Source organism: Haemaphysalis longicornis, unplaced genomic scaffold (assembly GCF_048455015.1).
Source record: "Haemaphysalis longicornis isolate Haplotype H1 unplaced genomic scaffold, Haemaphysalis longicornis Haplotype H1 scaffold_9, whole genome shotgun sequence".
NCBI classification, from domain to species: Eukaryota; Metazoa; Arthropoda; class Arachnida; order Ixodida; family Ixodidae; genus Haemaphysalis; species Haemaphysalis longicornis.
This window is the reverse complement of record NW_027526460.1, coordinates 53,182,912-53,205,360: the sequence shown is the minus strand read 5'-3', so window position 1 is coordinate 53,205,360 and position 22,449 is coordinate 53,182,912. Positions and strand designations below refer to the sequence as shown.

Below are 22,449 nucleotides of genomic sequence, written 5' to 3'. Positions count from 1 at the left end.
AGAGAAACGGAGCGAGAGCCCGTTGTCTTACCAATTGAGCTACGAGCACACGCAGATACAGGGGAGACAGACGGTGTATTCACCGAGCACAGCTGTGGGTTTACCCCCTGCGTTCTCGCTGAATGCCACGTGATAGCGTCACGCGACCTCTCGCGCCTCTGTGCGCTCCGTCCACGGCACGTGTGGCGGCCGTGTGCACCAGTGGTTTGTCCAGGTAGACCTCGAAAAGTTTGGACTCGTGTGCAATACCGATACCAAACAACCGACTACCATACGTGGAATGTGCTTTGAGTTAACTTTCACGAATAATATAACTGCGCTGAAAACGCAAAGTCTGAGTGCGTATCACACCGGTCATCAGTCCGTTCTGAACATTGTGCTGAAGTGAAATAATAAATAACGTGTTACAGGTACAGTGTAACGTGTGAATAAGGCAACCGGGCCGTAGGCACCCGTGGTAGGTGGTGTATAAAGCGTCGCTTTCGAAACGCCCTCCACAGGGTGAATTGGCCCGCACTTTTTTGGAACGCAGTGCATAACGCAGAAAAGTCTTGCGAAAAGAAATATGCTCGGTTGTGGAATGCAGGCACATAATTGTTTACAAAATCCCGCTGTCTTGTCAGGACGTTGCATTGACGATCGCCTGCGTGACTACGAGAACTTTCTCAAAGGGTCATGCTAGCAGTCAGCTTGCTGTGCATTGGAAAAAAAAAAGAAGAAAGGGCAGGCGTGACCCACGAGGCTTTCTGTATCGCACAATGCTGCGACGAGTGTATTCGTATGCCCAGTGTCTCGCGTGAACGGAAAAGGGATCGCATATCTTTCGAATTGATACGGGTTTCCTACCATCATTGTGTGCTTTAAGAATTCGTACAGCACCGTCGCCTTCTTCTATTTGTTATTTATTGTTGCGTAGATTTGACTCTTTCGTACAAAGGTTGCGCCCTAATGCAATAAAAAAGATGTGGTTGATAGTCAGTGCACATGTTTGTCTCCTCCTTTCTCGTGTCCCATCTTCGGGCTGTTGTAATCGCTTAGTTCGTTTTTTTTTATTTTGCCACCCTCTGATTGGCTAGGTAGCGCACAAAATAGGCGTCGCTGAAGGAACGACGGGCATTGTGTTGCTGGAACTACGTGCGTCGCCTCCCTTCTTGGGCAAGCCGGCGGTGGTCCAGGCAGCTGGTGGCAGCGGTGGCGACGGAAGGGAGCGTATACGTCGGCGTTGGTCTTGGCGTCGGATTTGGTGAGAGCACGGTTTTATTATTATTATTATTAGAGTACCCTCAGGGCCTTTACGGCGTTACAGAGGGGGTGGGTACAGTGCATGAAAACAGGTAACAGTGTAGAAGTACAGGCAGTATGTAAACACAAGCATATTTCCGGAAACCAGGTTACTGCATTACATGTAAAAACAGTGCATTCTTGAATGATGCCGGATCTTCAATGGACACAATGTGGTGGGGAAGGTGGTTCCATTCCTCAGACATTTTGGGGAGAAATGAATCTGAGAATGCGTTGGTGCGGCCAGATGGAACGTTGTTGCCTTGAACGGATGGTCGATGCGGGATGATATGTACGTGGGCCGTGAGAAAAGGTCGCGTCTTATAGATGGGTTATGGAAATAGATTTTGTGAAACATAGAGAGAGTCGTGAAATTTTTCTGCGATGGTGCAAGCTTGGTAGAACCAGGTTATTTTTCATTAGTGAAACACTGGAGGTATGGGAGTAGTCGGAAAGTATAAATCGAGCTGAGCGGTTTTGTACAGATTCCAGAAGAGAAATTAGGTTTTGTTGTGCAGGGTCCCAGATTGTCGAGGCATACTCTAGTTTCAGGCGAATTAGTGTCCGATAAAGTGTTAACCTGAGGGGGGATGGATCATGAGAGAAATTACGGCGAATATATCCTAAGGAACGGTTGGCGCTGCTGCAGACATAATTAATGTCTGTGTGCCATGTTAAGTCATTGCTGATATGAACACCAAGATACTTGTAGGATGTAACGTATTCGAGAGTGGCTCCGGTAATTTTGTAATTAAAGGGCTGCTGGGGATAACGTTTGCGCGTAATGGTCATGCTTTTGCATTTGTTTGTGTTAAGTATCATGTGCCATTTGCTGCACCATTTAGAGACAGTGTCGAGGTCGGCGTGTAAATTAAAGTTGTCCGTTCGGTCACAAATTTCGCGAAATTACGCAATCATCAGCGAATAATTTTATGGAGGAATTTATACCATTAGGAAGGTCGTTAATAAATATTAAAAATGGAAGAGGACCTAACTCCGAACCCTGTGGTACACCGGATTTAACATCAGTAGGGAGAGAATTGCATTCGTTAGCAGTCACGAATTAGGTGCGATTGGTCAAAAAGCATTCTATCCACTTAACCACATTAGGGTCAATGTTTAGGGTACTGAGCTTAAGAAGTAATAATTGATGAGACACTTTGCCAAACGCTTTTTGAAAATCTACAAAGATGCAGTCTACAGATGAACCGCGATCCAGAGCTGATGCAACGTCGTGTGTGAATGTTAGAAGCTGAGTTTCGCATGAGTAATTTTTCCGAAAGCCATGTTGAAATGGGCTGAAAAAGAAGTTGGATTCCAGGAATGACAGAAGGTTAGAATAAATGACGTGCTCTAAAAGTTTACAGGAAATAGACGTTAACGATATTAGGCAGTTTTAGCATATCGTTACCGTGTTTGCGTTACCGTTTACCGTGTTGCCGGAAGCGCTGACGACGGTGAAGCCTGTGCCGGTAAGTTGCCGTTCGCGGCAACTCTCGCGCTGCGCAGTCTTCTCCCGCAAACACGGTAAACGGTAACGTAAACACGGTAACGATATGCTAAAACTGCCTATTGGCCAGTAATTTAAAGGAGAGCTTTGGATACAGGATTTGAAAACAGGGACGACCTTCCCCACCTTGCAATCAATTGGCACAGCACATCACTGAAGGGATTGAAAAAAGACGTGTGGCAGGATTAGTGACGAATAAACTTCGGTGTTTTTTAAGAGCTTGGGATTAATTTCGTCTACGCCACAACTGGAAGGTTTAAGGTCATGAATCAGCTTCATAATTCCAACAGGATCTACTACAATATGATCCATTGGAAAAAAGTTGTAATCGCATAATTGCGGCACAACATCCGCAGGACAATTCGAAAACGACTTGGCGAATACTTGATTCAGAACGCGACAACATTCGTCACTGCGCATGACCTGGTTGTCAGCATATCTAAGAGATATAAGTTCTTTTTTATTAGGTCTAATTTTCTTCCAAAACATTTTTGGGTTACTTTGAAGAAGCGAGGGGAGAGTGTTTGTAAAAAAAGACGTCCTTTGCTTTTTTTATCGCTGCACGATAAGCGTCGGAAATATTTTTGTAAGCAAACCAGCGGGATGTCTCATTTTTGCGTTTGGCTACACGAAATGAGCGTTTCTTTAGGCTTTGCAGTCGTTTTAGATCAGATGTGAACCAAGGTGAGCGTTGCTTGCCAGGAATAACAACTAAAGGAATATATTTGTTAGTCAAAAATGTAACTTTTTCTTTAAACAAGTGCCAACTGTGTTCAACCGTGCGATCAAAAAAAGCCTACCATGTAGGCATCGATAAAACATTCGAGTTCTGTATTAATTGAAGCGTAGTCTCCTTTGGCGTAATTTCTTATTGCTTTGCTGTGTGTTAGCCGGCGCGAAACCTCAGCTTCTAAGGTAAAATGAATGAAACAATGAGCGCTTAAACCAGGAAGGAAAATTAGGAGTCGCACAAGATCTGGAACATTTCTCAGGACCAGATCTAGTATGTTAGCGGACGTCGGACCCACTCTGGTTGGTTTGTCAACTAGCTGAGTCAAATTAAAGTCGAGACACATGTTAAAAAATGTAGTACTATCTCCTGATAGATTACTGTAAGCAGAGCAGGGCACTGACCAGTTTATTTTGGGGAAGTTAAAGTCCCCGAGCAAGAACAACGGCGCATGTGGAAATTTCAAGACCAGGTTGTTAAGAACGTCATGTATTTTGTCACAAAAGTCAGATGTAGCATTGGGCGGCAAAACAGGGCGTTTTGATTATTTAAGTGTATCGAAACACACACAGATAATTTCTAAGACTGAATTTGTTATCACCATACTGGAAGTGAGACAATTGGCTGCAGCGTTCAATACACCGCCACCAGGTTGATTACAACGATCAGCTCGGTATACAAAGTAATTTTTATCGCAACAAAACAATTCCGAGTTTGCCTACTATGTCTGCAGCGCAGTCATCAAAAAGGGAAAACAAGGCATCGCGCTTTTTAGTGACGCTGCGCACATTTGAAAATAAGACTGACAGGTTCTTGTCGTTATTTTTTGGGCGCGGGTCAGATGTTAGGATGACACGGTATATGAACCCCCGGACGTATCCTCGATCTGCCTTGGCTTGTTCGTTTCCAGTTCGCATATGCTATCGGTAGCAGGAGAGTAGACATAGCACTTTTTGTTCAGGTAAAGCTTGTTATAGCGAATGGTAAACTGCTGGCCGCTATCCTTTCCGTACTCGTACAACTTTTTTCTCATGCTCCTCGTTGCCCTGCAAAAATCTTCGTTCACGACCACGTCAGACTCTTTCAGCTTTTTTTGGAATTCAAGATGCTGTTTCTTCATTTGGATGAGAACTTTACAATAATTGGCCGACATTTACCAGGAATGAACTTGCCTAACCTGTGGGCGCGAGATATTCGGTCGTCGCTAGTAGTCAAGTTTAAGTTCAATACGGAATTCAGAACTGCACAAACCTTTTCTTGTGGTTGTGCCCACGTCTCGGAAGAGCTGTCTGCAAGGCAATGAAATATTAAATTCTCCCTTCGTGAACGATCTTCAAAGTCATCTAGCCGTTGGTTCAGCGCCATTACTTGTGGTTGATAATTTTGCGTGGGCAGCCCTTCGGGGCAGCTGACATGTTTTTCAACTTCCGAAAGCCTATTATCGAGATCCGTAATCTGTTGCTCAAGGGATGATTGCGCCTCTTTCACTTCATTAATAGACTCCATCAGTTCATCGTGCTTTACATATATCTTGTTATGCAATGACTTAATAAGGGAAAGCAGCTCGTTGTAGTGTTTGTCAGGAACATCCTTTGGGGGGCCGGGGTTTGATTCAATATCGCAAGACATGATCAGCAGTTTTACAACATGAACACATTCGCTTGTCACAGCAATCATTACACAAGGGCATGGAAGCAGCAGCAAGCAAACATTGTTTGATCTTTTGCTATAAAGGGAAGGAGCAGAACCCACCCGCACAAGAAAAGCAAAAGGGTTGCTGTAGACTCGCATTGTTGCTGCACTTCCATGCCCACTGAAGGCGATCCTCGGGTCCCAGCTGTTTAAGTAGAGCTGCGGTGATGCGTCGGTTACTTTGGATGACGGCGGTGCGCAGAGGGCCGGGGAGTCGTTCCACAAAAACGGTTGCTGCGCTTGGCAGTCCGGAGTGTTTACTGCAGAATGCAACGCCTGGAAGCCTTGGCCGCCGAGTTGCGCAGTTGGCTGCAGTGTCTTAGCCGGGAGCGGAAGAATTTTCCACGAGGCAAGGAAGGTCAAAATCTGCACAACAAAAGCGAAAGGGTCGCTGTAGATGCGCATCGTTGCTGCACTTCCATGCCCACTGATATCGGCTTGTTTGACTTCATGTGAGCACTAACGCAATTTGCTTGGTAGTCGAGGATTTTTTACTTTTCTAGATATAAGCAGTACATCTAAGAGCAGAACTTTTGTTATCTGCAGTCATGATGGAGACGTCGGTAACAAAACCCAACCTAATGTTGCTCACCGAAGGGCTAGGTATCACACGGAGAGAGCCCACGCGGGAGACAGACGGTGCACTCACCGAGCACATCTGCGGGTTCACCCCCTGCGTTCTCGCTGAATGCCATGTGATAGCGTCACGCTACCTTTCGCGCCGCTGTGCGCTCCACTCACGGCACGTGTGGCGGCCGTGTGCGCTCCTTGTGCATGCGCTAGGATGCGGTTATATAAATATAAAAGGAATCTCACAACAACGCATGGCATCGCACTTCTCTTTCGTCTCTGCCACCGATCCCGTCGCCTCTGTCGGAAGCGACGGAAACAGACGTGAGATTGTCTAACACCGGGTTTGAGTTTCCTTCATTTTGCAAAAAAAGTGTCCACTCATGTGCTACACCGATACAACTCAACCAACCACCGTTCATAAATCCTGCATTCATTTAACCTTAACAAAGAACATGCAAGAAAGGGTATGGTTAAGTGCATTTCACTTGTCTCTGGTTTCATCTTTTGTAGAGTCACGTGTGTGAATTCAAGTGACGTTGCATGGGTAATCCCTGTGGGTGTCGTTTACAGCTTCGTTTTCAAACCACCTTCATAGGGTGGATTGGCGGGCATTTTTTGCCCACAGGGATCGTTTTTGCTTACGTCGATGAAACCGTTGGGGGGGGGGGGGGGTAGAGGTATACAGCTTTGCTGTAAAAAATGCCTGCAGTATGTGTTGTATTCCACTCCATGCCCATGATTCCACTCCATAGAGCCAGTAATGCGCAACGGCTCCTGGCGTCCCTGGAGGTGGTACCTACATTTATTAATTGGTCCTTTCTACAGTGATGTTTTTGTAACTATAATAGTATATCACGGCTGTGATAGTATTGTTTCGCGTGCAGAGTATGTTATCCCAACTACAAATTCAGGCCGACCGATTACAAGCAACTTCTGAATAGAGTAGTTCCATATGACAAGTCTCAAGCTATGAAAGCTTTGAATATGGGCCGTTTGATTATCCTTGCTCCTGATTTGTTCGTATGCGTGCCAGCACGAATCGCTGCGTAGTTTATGTAACTTTTGCTGTGCTCATTCATACCTGAATTACAGAAGCAATAGGTGCATGCGTCCTCAATTATGGCGCAGCCTTGATAGTTTCCGCGCCACAATACGTTTCCCCATTACATTTAGCACGCGCCTTCTTACAAGTGCAACTCATGGTGCATTAAAGTGAGGCGTCTTAAAGGGACAGACAACCGATTATTGTCGAGTATATATTCTCTATCCCAAATGAAAGGGCATCACTTAAAGCACCTTGACGAGAAACGGTCTTGCTGATAACGCCCTAGAACTTTTTAAATCGAAATGTTTAGATCTGCGAATTTTGAAAATGTTTAGAAATACATATACAATTTAACATTGTACAAATACTTGTGTTGAAAGGTTTTCAATACGTACATAAACGTTTCAGCAGTTACAGTAGCTGCTAGGTTTGCAGGTCGGCTACCGAGTCGGCTTTCTAAGTAGAAAGCCACAACGCATTCACAAGGCCCACCTTCACCTGGAACCATAAAACACACTGGCGACGGGGATGCGTACTGGGATCGCATTTTAGTCGTGTGTATTATTCCCATCCAATCCCGAATTTTAATTTTAAAAAATCTGAGAGCTGACACTATAGCTGATTAGCGATCGCAGTGACAGTTTGTCTCGGGTGTCTGCTAGTTTCTGCATAGTGTCTACTAGTTTCTACCTTTAATTTTATGCGTGGTGAATAAAACTTCATGTGAAGTTCATTTCAATAGCCAACACGCCCCTTCACCAAGTGTGTAATCATTTCCTTAGCCGGTGCAGTATTGCATTCTGGGTCAATTTTCCTGCTTGGAACTTCTGATTATGCTAGGTGGCAAGTTGAAGGTGAACTTGAGTGAGTTTGTGTTGTGGGTGCCCAAGAGTTTTTGTGAGGGTGTAAAGGTGGGCAGTCGAAGGGCCGTTTTGTAGGCTTTCCATTTAAGGAAACACTGGTTCCAGAAACATCTTTTTTTTTTTTGCTTTCCAACCAATTCTGAAAACTTCAAAGGCTTGTTCAGTTCTTTTAGCTGATTTCAAATATCTAATTAGTTTTGATGTGAGGCAACTAGTTTCTGTGTTCATTTAAAAGAATTCGTTGGTTGTTTATGAGAACAGTAGAAAAAAAAACTATTCAAGATTGCCAGCAAGACATGAATAGATACCAGAAGTTGTGGAGAATGAAACATGGGAAGCAGTTTTTTGTTTTGCAATCACATACAAGTTTACACCAATTCTAACTTCTAGGTTTGAACTACTACTGCTAACCAATTAAAAATAATGCTAATTAAACAACTACTGAAATGCAAGATCTGCTTCCCTTATCGCATGGTTTACACATTCAGCTTCACAGTGCGAAAGAAGTGATCATTTCTAGTTGCACTACATGCTGGGATGTACTGTCGGCATCAAATGGAACGCGAACATGAAAATATGGACCAAAACGTGCAGAACCAGAACGGGCTAGGGCAAAGGCCAGTTCTTCGTCCTCCTTCGGGTGTTTGGTTTGGGTGGAGCAGGGGTCAAGAACTTTGCTCGAGCAGTCGGTGGCGGCTGAAACCATAGCTCCACGTGGCTGTGTCAATACAAACAACGTGCAGATTTCCTCGAGTTCCTGGACTCGCAGCTCTCTCCGCAGGGGTGGAGATCTTGTCGAAGGCGGTCTTCTCATGTAAAATGCGGAGGCTGTCTAATAGGTGTCTGCTCGCGGTTATCTTGGTGAGGTGATCCAGGTGCGCAGTGTGTTGCACGGCTTGCACCTTGATTTGTTCCTCGAAAGTGTTGCGCGCACCCAACGCGTCATATTTTTCGTTTGGAGCGTACATGGGTATTCCTAGGGCTTAGTCATGCTCATTTCTTGATGAGGCTGCTTGGTTTGCAGTCATTTTAAAATATTTACGGAATTGTGGAGTTGTTAGGGGTTTGTGTGAGGGAGAGGCTGGAAGATGGGTACTTGTTGTTAAGGGGAGATATGGCGATCCACCCGCCCCAGTTGACTGAATATTGCTTCACTACAGTTCGCAAACTGGGGTCACTTCAAATGTAAGCTGAATAATCTTGCGCAAGCGCTGTTGGGTAATGAAATTGTAGGTGTAAAACTATATTATGACCATTGATCTAAATTCCTGCGTAGGCTAAATAAATGGTGGGAAGAGGCAGCGTCCCGCGGTGTCCTACGGCTGCGGGTTAAATATGACAAGCGTTAGGTCGGCGGGGGAGCGGGGGCGATGCTACGATATGAACTAGACATTCTAGCTTCACCGTACTATCAGATCCGTACGCCCCTAACGAGATCCGCGGCTTGTTTGGTTTTAATAATCAGTATCCTGGAGTAGCTACCTAGCGATGATAAATAAGAGTATCTAAACAAATGGCGTAAACATGCACAAGCAAACCGCGGTATGTACGTGCGTTGCTTAAAATAAGCTGCCGACAGTTTTTACCTACGATTGCCTTTGCGCAGTCGCGCGGGCGCCGGCTGGCAGCTTGTTATGTAGCTTTGTGCTTTACACAAATATTGACGCCCAGGTGCAACATACGACGCGGGGCGCTGCGCGTTTCTCGCGCAAGCACGACCATTGATTGCCCAGGTCAGGTTAGTTTTTCCAGACTGCTCTCACACTATAGTTCGCGTAAATCCATGTCGCGGCCTCTCAACGCCGAAAGTGCACAACAAACGTCTTCGAATCGAGCACGCATTAATAAAAAAAAGTAAAAGCATTGCACGCACGGCATAGAACTCGCCGGCCACTAAGATGGCTCTAGCGGCGCCGGAATGCGCGGTGTGCCGGAGAACGACCGGCTTTATAAATAGCGACCTGCGCACGCGCCCTTTTCCTACGGGGCTACGCGGTCCTGTTTTTTCCCGCCGTATACTTTTTAGGGTTTGGACAATTTATTAGGCTTTGTTGACATTAACAGAGCGATGACAATGCTGACAACCTGGCAGTTGTCATTATCATCGCGCCACGAAGGCGGTGCGTTCGGAGAGCTATTTTTCTGCCCTACACTGAAGGTGCGGGGAATTTCTTTGTGCAGCTGAGCCACCCAGGCTTGGACCACATGATGGAGCGTGTTTATGCTGCTGACTACTGCGCCGGACGACGGTCGTCTGCAGCTGGCGAGCCTGCTGAAGTGGCGTGGTGCAGCCTGGCCGAGGGAGTCGGCAGTCTCTACTTTGCGGCCACGGGCCATCACGGATGCACCGCCACCTTAGCAACGCTTGCTTGGGCTGGCTGGTGCGATTCTTCACGGATCTACCTGCCTGCAGACATCAGCGGGTGATGACCGCGCATGCTGGAACACTGCCAGCGGTGGCAATGGACAAGCGGAAGCCGGCGTAGGGAACGCTATGCAGTGACTAACGATTTAATCGACGAACGAACTTTCCGTTGCCTCTAGTCCTGTAGTCAGCTCTCGCCGGCGTACGCAAGAAATTTAGGAGGGAGGGATGTGGGGATCGCGACTTTTACGCGAACCCCTTTCTGGCTAGCTTCCCATCTCGGCTGGCGTTGCACAACGCGCCTCGCTCGCGCGACGGGAACCATACGAGAGGGCGCCAGCGACCGGAGTCTTCGTTGTCGCCAGGGTGGAGGCGTTGACCCTTTTCCCCTCTGCCTTACCTGAGAACCAGTTCTTCCTCGGCACTAGCGCCACCAAATGGCGAGGTCTGGTGGGTTGTCGCATGACGAGAGGACGCTCTCTTGTCTTGGGGATGCGGTGGCGCGCAGACTTTTCGGCGGCCAGTCCGGACCTGGGAAACGCGCCACAATGGGACGTGTCCGGGCGAGCTGGGAGAGTGCAACCGCGCTCGCACGCGCAGCGCTCCGCTGCTCCGGTATGCCATCGGTGATTCAAACCATCTCGATCTCTAGCGTTGTTTAATGCCACGCTCCCAGTGTTACCGTTATGGCCTACGAGTAGTCTGTATGCAGTATATTTGATTTGCACTTTGCAATAAATGCTGCCATATGGTGTTTTGCCCTCTCCGCCTCCTGCCTTTGTCTGCCTCCGCAAACAACGGACCCGTACGCAGCCGGCGCTCGCAAGGCATCTTTTCTGAGCGCGGATGGCTGCGGGGTGGGAAATAACTAGTGTGTGAAATGTAGAAGTCTACTATATATATATATATGTATGTGTATGTGTATATGTATATGTGTATATGTATATCTATGTATATGTGTATGTATGTATATATATATATATAACACCACGTCCGATTCTCAAGACTCCATGTTTGTTCTCCCCAGGACGGATTCCCCGCTTCTTCCTTCACTTCCACTGGGCGGCTGTCCTCCTCGGTTTCGTAGTGGATTGGCCGGTGACCTAGGTCTCAGCTTTTTGCTTGATGTTTTACGTCTCTACACTCGGCCACACTGCAAAGAGGTGCACCACCGAGCTGTTTGCGTGGGCCCCTGGCTCTGTCTCGACAGACCCACGAAAGGCTAAAGAGTCCGTTGCAGGTCTCTTCCCGTTGGTTATGTCTCGTGGCTCGGTTCTCTTTCTTTCTGGCCAGTGCTAGAGCAAAGCTTGTTTCCATTGATGAGGAATTCTTCACTGCATATTCCAGAAAGATCCTCTCCGGCGTTTCTAAGCGGCGTGTTCTGCTGTCAATGCTGTCCGTTTGTTTGAAGGTATTCCTACCTCTCATGGTCATTTGGTTCTCGTTTTCATTTATGCGTAAGTCCGTCTTTTGTCCACGGGCTTGCCTTCAAGATTTTTGTTGTCGGTATCGGTAATTGTCGCAAAAGCATCATTGTCTGTAGCAGGTGTATCCTTATGTTCGTCGTGCTTTTCATCTTTCGTTCGGGCGTTTGATGCTACCTCGCCGCTAGCTTCGGCCTCACCATTTTTAGCTGAAACGATGTCCTCAACCTCAATGGATTCTTCATAAACGTTTTTGGATGAGTTTCCCAAGATGTTGGTATCGGTCGTCTTTTTGCCTTCTGGTCGGCACAAGATTCTCTTCCTGGGGTAGTTCATGATACCCATCGTGGTAAGCGGAATGTGGTCTTTCACCGGCACCTTGGAGTTGTTGCAGGGCTCCATTCCAAGGCTCACGTTATCTTTGTTCAAGGATGTGGGCGTCGTGATGTCTGAAAAGTGGTAGGACCCATCCTCACTTCGTTCTCTGGGCGGGGTAGGTGTGCGCGCCACCACATGCGGCTGCTGCTCCGCCAGACGTCTTGATTGCAACCGGGAGAGCGAAGAACGGTGAATGGTGCTCCTCACATTCATGTCGTCGAGCTGCTGAGCCGTGCCCTGGGGATGCTGCGGAAGGACCTCGTCGCCAACGAAGCTGTTGACCGACGGGGGACGGTGGCATTCCTGGAACAACTACAACTACAACTACAACTACGGGCTTGTTGAAAGACAGCTGTCGCCTTCGTGCCATCCTGCGGCTGGCACTGCGGCGTAGCTGTCTTACTGTGGGCTTGTTGAAAGACAGCTGTCGCCTTCGTGCCATCCTGCGGCTGGCACTGCGGCGTAGCTGTCTTACTGTGGGCTTGTTGAAAGACAGCTGTCGCCTTCGTGCCATCCTGCGGCTGGCACTGCGGCGTAGCTGTCTTACTGTGGGCTTGTTGAAAGACAGCTGTCGCCTTCGTGCCATCCTGCGGCTGGCACTGCGGCGTAGCTGTCTTACTGTGGGCTTGTTGAAAGACAGCTGTCGCCTTCGTGCCATCCTGCGGCTGGCACTGCGGCGTAGCTGTCTTACTGTGGGCTTGTTGAAAGACAGCTGTCGCCTTCGTGCCATCCTGCGGCTGGCACTGCGGCGTAGCTGTCTTACTGTGGGCTTGTTGAAAGACAGCTGTCGCCTTCGTGCCATCCTGCGGCTGGCACTGCGGCGTAGCTGTCTTACTGTGGGCTTGTTGAAAGACAGCTGTCGCCTTCGTGCCATCCTGCGGCTGGCACTGCGGCGTAGCTGTCTTACTGTGGGCTTGTTGAAAGACAGCTGTCGCCTTCGTGCCATCCTGCGGCTGGCACTGCGGCGTAGCTGTCTTCCGAAGCATAATCGGTTCGCGCTTCATGAGCTGCGCCTTTTTTTCTCGACTATTGTGTTTCTACTTGCTTTCGTGTTTGTGTTCCTATTCTTGCCACTGTTAAGCCAGGTTTCCCGTTGTAAATTTGATGTACATAATAAAAACAACTACACAGAGGGACCTGGTGATTTGTTTCTGAATTGTTTTGCAAGTCCCGTAATTGCTTCGCAAAATTGATGCATTTTGTTTATTGTGCCTCGCGGTCCGATTTTTGTTTTATAGATGCATTGTACAGGAAATTATTTAACGAGTGCGCTATAAATAAATGAGTAACGTTAAATAAATTCCTGTTAAAGGGCATGCATAAAGCAGAAATCGGGCAGCGAGGCATCCCATAAAATAGGCATTGGTCATAAAGACTGGCCACAAAGCCAAAAATGTGCATGAGAATTCACGGGGTGCACCCATAGGCATTATCATGGCAACATACTTTGCCAAGATTTGTTCAATATTGGCCTTCCAGAGCTTGGCCATTTGTTGGCTTGTCAACTTTCCCAAGCGCCAGCCAATACTGGCGGCCGAAGTATTGCCAAGCTCGGACACATTGATTGGCCACTGATGATTTGCCGTGCTTGGGCTTGGCAATTTCTGCTGCTTGGGAACGTCTTGTACACATTGAGGTTCGTACGTCTTCTAGTCATCTTAGTAAAGATGACTTATCAACATCTCACGGAGCTCAAGACGTCGGAGATCTTGCACTATTGTCCTGTAGATATCTCTCTTAAGACATTTTTGAGACATAAAAAATAGACGTCTTATAGCTAACTCGCATAGTGCAAGATGTCTAAGACCTTGCAAGACCATGGTGGACATCTATAAGACGTTTTGTGTTCAGTGGGCTTTTAGGCCTCCAAAATTGTGCTGGGCAAGGTAGTGTAATTAAGTTACTGAGTAGTTACTGCAACATATTTTACTTATTTCTTGCCTAAATATTTAGCGCGTGGGCAAATTCTATTTTGCAATAGGCAGTTTTAGCATATCGATACCGTGTTTGCGTTACCGTTTAGCGTGTTGGTGCACAGCGCCAGAGTTACCGCGAACGGTAACTTACCGGCACAGGCTTCACCGTCACCAGCGGCTTCCGGTAACACGGTAAACGGTAAAGAAAACGTGTCGGAAGGACCCTTTAAACCTAGTAGAGTTAGAGTCAATAGGCAGTTTTAGCATATCGTTGCCGCGTTTACGTTACCGTTTATCGTGTTTGCGGGAGTCCACTGCGCAGCGCGAGAGTTACCGCGAACGGTAACTTACCGGCACAGGCTACACCGTCGCCAGCGGCTTCCGGTAACACAGTAAACGGTAACGCAAACACGGTAACGATATGCTAAAACTGCCTATTGACTCTAAGTCTACTAGGTTTAAAGGGTCCTTCCGACACGTTTTCTTTTTAAGCTCTACAGGTGATGGCTATATTGCCAAAGCAACTACAGTTATTGTGAACGCTTCACCCAAAAAGTGAAATATTCCAGCTACTTTAAACAAAAGCAAATAGATATCAGCAAAAAAATTATGCGTGATTTGCTTTGACACTAATTCATCAGATGTCGCTACTTGCGCCGCGGCGGCCGAAATACGCAAACCGCAAACGGTGTGCTAAATAAAAGAGAGTTTTAGCATAGCGTTACCGTGTTTACGTTACCGTTTACCGTGTTTGCGGGAGTCGACTGCGCAGCGCGAGAGTTACCGCGAACGGTAACTTGCCGGCACAGGCTTCACCGTCGCCAGAGGCTTCCGGTAACACGGTACACGGTAACGCACACACGGTAACGATATTGTTACGCCAATATTACACGCCAGGGGTTGCAACCATGCCAGCGTCATCACCGGAGTTGGAGAAAGAAGAGAACGAGGTTGCACTCCGGCTTGGCCCCATCATTCACGGACCGCTCTACCATCTACGCTCGTCCTACACCATCCAACCTCACTGTAAATAAATCCATCTCGTAACAGTTTGGTGGAGGTGCGGGGTACGCCACGCCGGACCTCCAGGATTTCCGCCGTAGCCGACGTGTCGCGGGTCTGCCACCACTGTCTCCTACGATGCCTCAAGGTGGGAACACAGTACCGGCCCCCACGCCTGGCTGGCATCCCCCGCGAGAGCCCCGAATGTTCACTGGGAACGCCGATGAAGACGTTGAGGAATGGCTGAGGCATTATCGACGGGTGAGCCGATACAACCGCTGGGATGCCGCTGCACAACTCGCGAACGTCGTGTTCTCGCTAGATGAGACTGCCCTGACCTGGTTTGATAACAATGAAAGCAAGTTCACAACCTGGGACCGTTTCGTCGAAGAAATTTCATCCCGCTTTGGCGACTCCGTCGCAAAGAAGAAGCTGGCTGAACAGACGTTGCTCCATCGCGCCCAAGTCCCAGGCGAGACGTGCACCACCTACATCGAAGAGGTCTTGAAGCTCTGCAGACTCGTCGACCCGCAAATGTCTGAAGATGATAAAGTGGGTCACCTATTAAAAGGGATCGCTGAAGACGTCTACAACTTTTTAATAGGACGTGAAAAGTTGGAATCGGCGTCAGACGTTGTCCAGCATATTCGCACCTTCGAGGCGTTGAAGAAGCGTCGCATTACACCTAAGTTCGGCCGTTTGGCTAATGTTACGACTGTGGCAAGCGTTGACCTGCAACCGCCTGCCGACTTTGCTGAAATGATACGACGCATTGTCCGCGAGGAACTGCTACGACAAGAAGAGTCCCGGCACTATACCGACAGCGTACGCATCCGGGACAGCTACGTGCTACAGGACGTCCAGGCCAACACACTTTCTCCGTCGAGTGTTCCATTCCGCGATGCGAGCTTTATGACTCGCACTCACAGTCCGCAGCGCTCTGATGTCCACCAGTCAGCACGCAACAGTCGCGACGTTGAATGGTTGTCTCAGCGTTCCCAACGTACAACGTATGACCAGCGTCCTCGGCGTCCAACGTTTGAACCTCGTTCTGACGACGTGTACGAGGAATACTTCCCTGACCGCCGTGAGCGTGGCCCTACCTGCTACAATTGTGGTATGGAGGGACACATTTCCCGCTTCTGCCACTTTTTGTCATGAATGGGCCTAGGACCAGCTAGAAAGTCACGAGTCGGTAATACGTGCGCAAGTAGGGATAGGTTTATGCGTGGAAAATGAGAGCAGAAGGTAAGAGAGTAACGGAAACACAGAGCGGAAACGAGACTACAGGAAAGAGCGTTAAATGCGGTAGCAGGCTAAAGAAAACTGTTCGCTAAAGAGAGCAAGGGAGGAAACGTCCTACATGGTCAGGATGCGCAGCAGTCCAACGAGGTCTCCTCACGAAGTACGTGGGATCGGCCGATGCACCACGGCGCGGCTTGCTCGCTGAGAAGTCTCACGTCACGTCGGGTCCGGACACGGGACAGCGGCCGGACGTCAGGGACCGTGCACTGTGGTTGACGGCTCGATGGCCCAGCGGCGGTTGTGAGCCGGTGTTTCCCCGAACCGCGCTCTCTGGCCCAGCGCGTCACCCGATCCAGGCACGGGCCAGCAGACAGACTTCGGTAACCGGACCAGCGGCCGACGGCTCTCCGGCGACAGCAGCGGTTGAGACCCTGGCTTCTAGCTCCAAGCGATCACAGGGCCGCGCTCACTCGCCCAGCGCGTCAACTGCGTCCGCTGAACCCTTGCTGATTCGATTCTTCTGCACGCTCCGCGCGCTCCTCGGCCCTCTTCTTTCTCCTTCACGGGCACCTCATCACAAGTACCCCGGGTTTAAGAAAGTTGTTGGGAAGCAACAACTATTCTACAAAAAGAAGAGTCATTTGGAGACGCGGAGAAGTTCTGGGGAAGCAGGATAAGGTCCACAGTTCACGGCAGCACGATCAGTCACAATGGACACTTAAAACGCGAAACGGATGCACAGTGGTATGGGAAAACACTAAAATACGCGAACAACCACAGTGGCTAGTTAAACAACAAACGTGCAGAACACACTACTAAATACACGAGGGGGACTTGGATTCTTAAATTCTACTCATGTAGTCAGCCCCTACATTTTCGGTGCCCTTGATAAACTCGACAGTGAAAGAGTACTCTTGAAGTATCAAGCTCCAGCGTAACACTCTGCTGTTCACGTGCTTTGCTGATTGCAAGTACTTTAAGGGCTGGTGGTCACACTGTATAATAAAAGGTTTCCCATATAAATAAATATGGAATTTGTGGTCACTGATTATGACTTTTGGGGGTCCATGGCGTAGCAATACGTTCCGGAGCAAGAAGAGCGAGATTTCTGCCGCCGTCGCCGTCGAGCACCACGGTACGAGCAACCGCCCATGTGGAACCGCCCCAACACTCGGAATGGCCGCTACGACACCTCCCTGCCACAATATCTGCGCCCTATGGAACAGCCACCGCCTCGTCGTGATTCGCCTGCATCTGACCGGAGTATAACACCTCCCAGCACACGACAGCGGCGTTCACCCTCACCTTTCCGGCGTCGATCGCCACCGCCGGAAAACTAGCCGGCGCGGCCAATGGAGGTGAGGCCGCAGCACAATCATCCCGTAGTATGCCTCTTACCGGACAGTCTCAATTGGAACTACCTTCGCCTGTATCTATGCTAAAGAACACAGTTGAAGTATTGGTAGATGACACCAGAACAATGGCTTTGATTGATACCGGAGCAACAGTGTCTGTCATGAGTTTAGCTTTCAAAGCCCGCCTTGGCCGTAAAGTTATGTTTACATGGGACCGAATGGTGACTTTTCGGGGTGTTGGTGGTGAGTGCCTGTGCCCTCTTGGGGTTTGCTCAGTGAATGTTTCGTTTGATGGCCACACGTTCAGAGCGGAATTTGCGGTGCTTCCGCGATCTACGCACGATGTTATTTTGGGCCTGGATTTCTTAAAGCAGTGCGGGGCCACCGTTGACTGTCGCAATGGAGAAATTTACGTGGATGGGACCGTGCTACCTGCCCTTGTGGAAGGCTCTTTTTCCGATAACCGTGCCTTCTGCGTATTGGCTGACACAATCATACCAGCGAGGTCAGCGGCATTTGTTTCTGTTCTTTGCCCCGGAGTTGACGTAGACGGCTTTGAAGCATTGGTCGAACCAGTTCCTCTGAATTGTGCCAAAAAAGACATTCTGGTGCCACGGTCAGTTGTTTCAGTTGTCCAAGGATACACCGCATTGTGGACAGTTAACTACTCTTCTGAGCCCGCCGTGCTTCCCCATGGCCTGAAGCTTGCCAAATTCTCCGAATTTGCGTGTTCTTCAGTGGCGGTTTTAACAGAAACCTTGGATTCCCCTTCTCACAATTGCCCGGTGGACACTGCCAAGTTGGAGGGCATGGTAAATGGATCCCTTGGCCCAGAAAAACGTCGTGCATTGGTACAAGTGCTTACGCGGTACTCAAGTGTGTTTGATTTCGCCCGCCAACATCAACGCTCTTCTGTACCGAACACACGGACCCACCATTTAATTAACACTGGAGGAGCACGGCCCATACGGCAAAAGCCTTATCGCGTCTCTCCTTCTGAGCGACGAGTCATTAACGAACAAGTCCACGAGATGTTGCAGAAGGGCGTGATTAGGGAATCCTCAAGTCCTTGGGCGGCGCCGGTGATTTTGGTCAAAAAGAAAGATGGATCATGGCGCTTCTGCGTCGACTACCGGCGCCTTAACGAAATTACCAAGAAGGACGTATATCCACTGCCCCGGATAGACGACGCAATAGACTGTCTCCATTCGGCTTCATACTTCTCCGCAATTGACTTACGATCAGGCTACTGGCAAATTCCTGTGCACCCCGACGATAAAGAAAAGACCGCCTTTGTCACGCCCGATGGACTTTTCGAATTTAATGTAATGCCTTTTGGACTCTGCAACGCCCCTGCCAAGTTTGAGCGCTTTATGGACACTATCCTTCGTGGACTTAAGTGGGAGGTGTGCATGTGCTACCTTGATGATATCGTGATTTTCGGTCGCACTTTTCAAGAGCACAACACTCGCTTGGCCACTGTTTTGGAATGTTTGGACAAGGCTGGTCTCATCCTAAACTCGAAAAAATGCCGATTCGGCGAAAGGCGCACACTTGTACTCGGTCTCGTTGTCGATAAAGAGGGCGTCCGACCAGATCCGCAAAAGATTCTAGCCGTCAGCCGCTTTAAAGAACCGTGCTCTGTTAAGGACCTCCGTAGCTTTTTAGGACTATGCTCCTACTTTCGCCGTTTTATTCCCGGATTTGCCGACATAGCCTACCCTCTCACATGCCTTCTCCAGAAGAACGTCCCATTCAAATGGAGCTCTGACTGTGACATCGCTTTCCGCCACTTGAAGCATCTCTTGACGTCGGAGCCGGTGCTTCGTCACTTTGATCCCGCAGCCCCAACGGAAGTGCACACCGATGCCAGTGGTATTGGACTGGGGGCAGTCCTTGTTCAACGACACAGTGACGGGGAGCATGTCATTGCTTATGCGAGCCGCACCCTCAGTAAGCCAGAGCGGAACTACACAGTCACAGAACAAGAGTGCCTCGCGGTCGTTTTCGCCACACAACGATTTCGCTCGTACCTCTATGGACATACCTTCACAGTCGTCACAGACCACCATTCCCTCTGCTGGCTCATCAATCTTCGAGATCCGGGTGGGCGACTGGCGCGCTGGGCCCTCCGACTACAGGAATATGATTTCACGGTGTCGTACAAGAGTGGCCGCAAGCATGCCGATGCCGACTGCCTTTCCCGGCTGCCATTACAATCAACGGACTCAGATGCTGACAACCTTGATGAGTGCCTCGCCTCGGTGTCGACGGCGTTTCCCGATATAGCTGTGTTCAAACGAGAACAACGCAAGGACAAGAGTTTGGACCACCTTTTCGCCTCAGCCGAGTCGAACCCTACTAGCCGTTTCTGCCTCCACAACGGCTTGCTTTTCAAGAAGAACTATTCCGCCGTCGGTTCGCGCATTCTTCTTGTGGTACCACAATTCCTTCGCAACGTTGTTCTGAACATTATGCACGATGACGTAATTTCCGGCCACATGGGGCTTGCCCGCACTCTTCACCGCACCCAACAACGCTTTTATTGGCCCAACATGCGCAAAACTATTGAGCGCTATGTGGCTTCTTGCAACCAATGTCAACGTTACAAACATCCCACCACTGTCCCGGCAGGCCGACTTCACCCTGTGGACCCGGCATACCGTCCTTTTGAAAAAGTTGGCATAGACTTGTTGGGACCTTTCCCGCGCTCATCACAGGGAAACCGCTGGATTATTGTATGCGTGGATTACTTATCACGCTACGCTGAGACGGCATCCCTACCCTCTGCAACTGCGACAGAAATCTCGCTCTTCTTGCTCCGGAACGTATTGCTACGCCATGGACCCCCAAAAGTCATAATCAGTGACCGCGGGCGCCAATTCACTGCGACGGTGGTTGAAGAGCTTCTTCGCCTTTGTGCCGTACAATTTCGCCACTCCTCGCCATACCACCCTCAGACTAACGGTCTGACGGAACGAACCAACCGAACATTGACGTCCATGCTAGCGATGTACGTCGCTTCGGACCACAGAAACTGGGACGAGCTGTTGCCATTTATAACATACGCATATAACACGGCGAAGCATGAAACCACCGGTTACAGCCCGTTTTTCATCCTTTACGCCCGTCAACCTAGCAGCTGCCTGGACACCATGCTTCCTTTCTCTCTGCATGACGAACCCTCGTTGGCGAGGATGCTCTGCCTAGCTGAAGATGCCCGTCGACTTGCTCGCCTACGTACTCTCGCGTCCCAAGAGCGCTCCAAGAAGCGATTTGACAGTCGCCGACGTGATGTTACGTACGCGCCGGGTGACTTTGTGTGGCTATGGACGCCATTGCGAAAGCGTGGGCTATCCGAGAAGCTTCTGTCCCATTACGTCGGCCCGTTTGTTGTGATCGAGCGTCTCAGCGATGTTGCGTATGTTATTTCACGCTTAACTTCAAGTGGGCGACAATCCAAAAAGACACAAGTGGTGCATGTTGCCCGCCTAAAACGTTGCCAAGAACGCAGTGTAAGTTAACTTGCCCAGAGGGCTTCGTCTGGGAAAGGGGAAATGTTACGCCAATATTACACGCCAGGGGTTGCAACCATGCCAGCGTCATCACCGGAGTTGGAGAAAGAAGAGAACGAGGTTGCACTCCGGCTTGGCCCCATCATTCACGGACCGCTCTACCATCTACGCTCGTCCTACACCATCCAACCTCACTGTAAATAAATCCATCTCGTAACAATATGCTAAAACTGCCTAATACATGCCGTTTTCAGCGGCAAACGGAAACTCCCGCTCCCGGTAACACGGTAAACGGTGACGCAAACACGGTAACGATATGCTAAAACGCTATTACAGACGGATAACTACCTAAATGTGTGGTTTTGCTTTTCCACGCACTGCGTGCCCGCTTATGTATTACCCGTAAAAAGTACACGCAAGAGAAAACGGCTTGGGGTACGTGTTCTTAACGCCTGGATGAAAAATATGTGCGAACCGTTTCCTCCGAGGAAAAATTTCAGCTTTAGACTTCAATGGCCATTCTTCTACAGACATTTGCATATAAAGTGACCGTTAGCGACGTACACATTAAAATGGATCGTACCACCATGGCTTGGCCCTTTCTCGCTTTCATAAAATAAGTTTTTTCTGTAGTTAGTTAAGATTTGGTAATAATATTTCGCGATATCTTTTTCCTGCAAATAAAACAGTATACCTGTACTACCCCTAATAAATTAATAGTTGCATTTGTTAAAACCCCAACTTCATTCTTGAGAAGAGCTGCGGGCGCTACAGACTGGCACTGCGACCGCGGAAAGGTTCTATTTTGTTAATTCTCGCTCTTTCTTTTTTTGTGTGCGTTGCATATAAGTGCATTCGTTTATGCAACCGTACGGACTGGCACCATCACCGCGGCCGCGGCGTACGCATGCGAGTAACACGTTCCAGACCGCGGTCGACCAACGCAGAAGCAGACGGAAGGTGTGCTGTACCGGGTCGGACGTAACGCAGCAACCTACGTGTTGTTTTTTAATTGGCGCCGCGTATCGTAAAACGGACCATTGCAAAAAGGTTGCAGGTTCATAGGGCGTCTTCATACTTTGGCTCCGCCAGCCGTAACGTTTTTTTACGGTGAAATACGTTTGACGTAACTTCAATTTAATTTTCAGGTTACGGCGGGCGCAAGTTTCTGACTTTCGGTTACGTCGAACGTAACTCAAAACATGAGGTTAAAATACAGTCGGACGCAACTTTAATTTTAAAAATCGCACGCCTCGGTTCGAGTCACCTGAGTCGAAACTGGGTGCGTTATTCCGGGAAGGGGCTAAATGGGAAAATACGAAACGGGAAGGGCGTTTTGTACCGGGTTGAAGCGGCAGGGAACAAACGAGAAGGTTCAAATGGGAACGGGTTCAAATGGGAACAGGGGAAATGGAAAAGGCGAAGAGCTCTGATTCTCATCGTTTTTTCGCGTTCGTGGTCATCTGCATGCAATTTTCTGCAGCCAGAGCACCGGACTGGAGCTCGCCGGAACATCAAGAGCGCTCGAATAAAAGGGCTCGTTTTGGGGACGCAG

The 22,449-nt window shown here is 48.9% G+C and overlaps 1 long non-coding RNA gene and 1 pseudogene across 1 annotated transcript; both read left to right on the top strand.

Moving 5' to 3' along the window:
* LOC144153187 (uncharacterized) overlaps positions 1-22,449 on the top strand; it is a 102,730-nt pseudogene that overhangs the window by 33,413 nt on the left and 46,868 nt on the right.
* On the top strand, positions 1,170-10,826 carry LOC144152637 (uncharacterized). The gene is made up of 2 exons (XR_013319200.1): positions 1,170-1,243; positions 9,955-10,826. It is a non-coding gene; the product is annotated as an uncharacterized LOC144152637 (long non-coding RNA).